The sequence below is a fragment of the Ptiloglossa arizonensis genome, unplaced genomic scaffold, assembly GCF_051014685.1.
Source record: "Ptiloglossa arizonensis isolate GNS036 unplaced genomic scaffold, iyPtiAriz1_principal scaffold0021, whole genome shotgun sequence".
In the NCBI taxonomy this organism is placed as follows: Eukaryota; Metazoa; Arthropoda; class Insecta; order Hymenoptera; family Colletidae; genus Ptiloglossa; species Ptiloglossa arizonensis.
Window position 1 is genome coordinate 1,169,720 of NW_027478391.1, and position 4,565 is coordinate 1,174,284.

The following is a 4,565-nucleotide window of genomic DNA, read 5'->3' on the forward strand; positions in this document are numbered from 1 at the left end:
TTGGCTTCAAACTCCCATATCTCGCGAACGGATTGACCTAACCCAAAAATTCCAATTGCATCTGAAAGTAGAAACTCGCCCGATTACAACGGTATGTGTATTTTTTCCCTAGGCCATTCTGATTAAGCGTTTGGAGCAGCAGAATTGCGAAAAATTTTTTGCCTTCTCAACCATTTCTTGGCTTCAAAGTCCCATATCTCGCGAACGGATTGACCCAACCCAAAAATTCCTATTGCATCTGAAAGTAGAAACTAGCCCGATTACAACGGTATGTGTATTTTTTCCCTAGGCCTTTCTGGTTAAGGGTTTGGAGCAGCAGAATTGCGAAAAATTTTTTGCCTTCTCAACCATTTCTTGGCTTCAAACTCCCATATCTCGCGAACGGATTGACCTAAACCAAAAATTCCTGTTGCATCTGAAAGTAGAAACTCGCCCGATTACAGCGGTATGTGTATTTTTTCCCTTGGCCATTTTGGTTAAGCGTTTGGAGCAGCAGAATTGCGAAAAATTTTTTGCCTTCTCAACCATTTCTTAGGTTCAAACTCCCATATCTCGCGAACGGATTGACCTAACCCAAAAATTCCTGTTGCATCTGAAAGTAGAAACTCGCCCGATTACAAAGGTATGTGTATTTTTTCCCTAGGACATTCTGGTTAAGCGTTTGGAGCAGCAGAATTGCGAAAAATTTTTTGCCTTCTCAACCATTTCTTGGCTTCAAACTCCCATATCTTGCGAACGGATTGACCTAACCCAGAAATTCCTATTGCATCTGAAAGTAGAAACTCGCCCGATTACAACGGTATGTGTATTTTTTCCCTAGGCCATTCTGGTTAAGCGTTTGGAGCAGCAGAAGTGCGAAAAATTTGTTGTCTTCTCAACCATTTCTTAGCTTCAAACTCCCATATCTCGCGAACGGATTGACGTAACCCAAAAATTTCTATTGCATCTGAAAGTAGAAACTCGCCCGATTACAACGGTATGTGTATTTTTTCCCTAGGCCATTCTGGTTAAGCGTTTGGAGCAGCAGAATTGCGAAAAATTTTTTGCCTTCTCAACCATTTCTTGGCTTCAAAGTCCCATATCTCGCGAACGGATTGACCTAACCCAAAAATTCCTATTGCATCTGAAAGTAGAAACTCGCCCGATTACAACGGTATGTGTATTTTTCCCTGGGCCATTCTGGTTAAGCGTTTGGAGCAGCAGAATTGTGAAAAATTTTTTGCCATCTCTACCATTTCTTGGCTTCAAACTCCCATATCTCGCGAACGGATTGACGTAACCCAAAAATTCCTATTGCATCTGAAAGTAGAAACTCGCCCGATTACAACGGTATGTGTATTTTTTCCCTAGGCCATTCTGGTTAAGCGTTTGGAGCAGCAGAAGTGCGAAAAATTTGTTGTCTTCTCAACCATTTCTTAGCTTCAAACTCCCATATCTCGCGAACGGATTGACGTAACCGAAAAATTCCTATTGCATCTGAAAGTAGAAACTCGCCCGATTACAACGGTATGTTTATTTTTTCCCTAGGCCATTCTGGTTAAGCGTTTGGAGCAGCAGAATTGCGAAAAATTTTTTGCCTTCTCAACCATTTCTTGGCTTCAAAGTCCCATATCTCGCGAACGGATTGACCTGACCCAAAAATTCCTATTGCATCTGAAAGTAGAAACTCGCCCGATTACAACGGTATGTGTATTTTTTCCCTAGGCCATTCTGGTTAAGCGTTTGGAGCAGCAGAATTGTGAAAAATTTTTTGCCATCTCTACCATTTCTTGGCTTCAAACTCCCATATCTCGCGAACGGATTGACCTAACCCAAAAATTCCTATTGCATCTGAAAGTAGAAACTCGCCCGATTACAACGGTATCTTTATTTTTTCCCTAGGCCATTCTAGTTAAGCGTTTGGAGCAGCAGAATTGTGAAAAATTTTTTGCCTTCTCAACCATTTCTTGGCTTCAAAGTCCCATATCTCGCGAACGGATTGACCTAACCCAAAAATTCCTATTGCATCTGAAAGTAGAAACTCGCCCGATTACAACGGTATGTGTATTTTTTCCCTGGGTCATTCTGGTTAAGCGTTTGAAGCAGCAGAAGTTCGAAAAATTTGTTGTCTTCTCAACCATTTCTTAGCTTCAAACTCCCATATCTCGCGAACGGATTGACGTAACCGAAAAATTCCTATTGCATCTGAAAGTAGAAACTCGCCCGATTACAACGGTATGTGTATTTTTTCCCTAGGCCATTCTGGTTAAGCGTTTGGAGCAGCAGAATTGCGAAAAATTTTTTGCCTTCTCAACCATTTCTTGGCTTCAAAGTCCCATATCTCGCGAACGGATTGACCTAACCCAAAAATTCCTATTGCATCTGAAAGTAGAAACTCGCCCGATTACAACGGTATGTGTATTTTTTCCCTAGGCCATACTGGTTAAGCGTTTGGAGCAGCAGAATTGTGAAAAATTTTTTGCCATCTCTACCATTTCTTGGCTTCAAACTCCCATATCTCGCGAACGGATTGACCTAACCCAAAAGTTCCTATTGCATCTGAAAGTAGAAACTCGCCCGATTACAACGGTATGTGTATTTTTTCCCTAGGCCATTCTGGTTAAGCGTTTGGAGCATCAGAATTGCGAAAAATTTTTTGCCTTCTCAACAATTTCTTGGATTCAATCTCCCATATCTCGCGAACGGTTTGACCTAACCCAAAAATTCCTATTGCATCTGAAAGTAGAAACTCGCCCGATTACAACGGTATCTTTATTTTTTCCCTAGGCCATTCTAGTTAAGCGTTTGGAGCAGCAGAATTGCGAAAAATTTTTTGGCTTCTCAACCATTTCTTGGCTTCAAACTCCCATATCTCGCGAACGGATTGACCTAACCCAAAAATTCCTATTGCATCTGAAAGTAGAAACTCACCCGTTTACAACGGTATGTGTATTTTTTCCCTAGGCCATTCTGGTTAAGCGTTTGGAGCAGCAGAATTGCGAAAATTTGTTGTCTTCTCAACCATTTCTTATCTTCAAACTCCCATATCTCGCGAACGGATTGACGTAACCCAAAAATTCCTATTGCATCTGAAAGTAGAAACTCGCCCGATTACAACGGTATGTGTATTTTTTCCCTAGGCCATTCTGGTTAAGCGTTTGGAGCAGCAGAATTGCGAAAAATTTTTTGCCTTCTCAACCATTTCTTGGCTTCAAAGTCCCATATCTCGCGAACGGATTGACCTAACCCAAAAATTCCTATTGCATCTGAAAGTAGAAACTCGCCCGATTACCACGGTATGTGTATTTTTTCCCTTGGCCATTCTGGTTAAGCGTTTGGAGCAGCAGAATTGTGAAAAATTTTTTGCCTTCTCTACCATTTCTTGGCTTCAAACTCCCATATCTCGCGAACGGATTGACCTAACCCAAAAATTCCAATTGCATCTGAAAGTAGAAACTCGCCCGATTACAACGGTATGTGTATTTTTTCCCTAGGCCATTCTGGTTAAGCGTTTGGAGCAGCAGAATTGCGAAAAATTTTTTGCCTTCTCAACCATTTCTTGGCTTCAAAGTCCCATACCTCGCGAACGGATTGACCCAACCCAAAAATTCCTATTGCATCTGAAAGTAGAAACTCGCCCGATTACAACGGTATGTGTATTTTTTCCCTAGGCCATTCTGGTTAAGCGTTTGGAGCAGCAGAAGTGCGAAAAATTTGTTGTCTTCTCAACCATTTCTTAGCTTCAAACTCCCATATCTCGCGAACGGATTGACGTAACCGACAAATTCCTATTGCATCTGAAAGTAGAAACTCGCCCGATTACAACGGTATGTGTATTTTTTCCCTAGGCCATTCTGGTTAAGCGTTTGGAGCAGCAGAATTGCGAAAAATTTTTTGCCTTCTCAACCATTTCTTGGCTTCAAAGTCCCATATCTCGCGAACGGATTGACCTAACCCAAAAATTCCTATTGCATCTGAAAGTAGAAACTCGCCCGATTACCACGGTATGTGTATTTTTTCCCTTGGCCATTCTGGTTAAGCGTTTGGAGCAGCAGAATTGTGAAAAATTTTTTGCCTTCTCTACCATTTCTTGGCTTCAAACTCCCATATCTCGCGAACGGATTGACCTAACCCAAAAATTCCAATTGCATCTGAAAGTAGAAACTCGCCCGATTACAACGGTATGTGTATTTTTTCCCTAGGCCATTCTGGTTAAGCGTTTGGAGCAGCAGAATTGCGAAAAATTTTTTGCCTTCTCAACCATTTCTTGGCTTCAAAGTCCCATATCTCGCGAACGGATTGACCCAACCCAAAAATTCCTATTGCATCTGAAAGTAGAAACTCGCCCGATTACAACGGTATGTGCATTTTTTCCCTAGGCCATTCTGGTTAAGGGTTTGGAGCAGCAGAATTGCGAAAAATTCTTTGCCTTCTCAACCATTTCTTGGCTTCAAACTCCCATATCTCGCGAACGGATTGACCTAAACCAAAAATTCCTGTTGCATCTGAAAGTAGAAACTCGCCCGATTACAGCGGTATGTGTATTTTTTCCCTTGGCCATTTTGGTTAAGCGTTTGGAGCAGCAG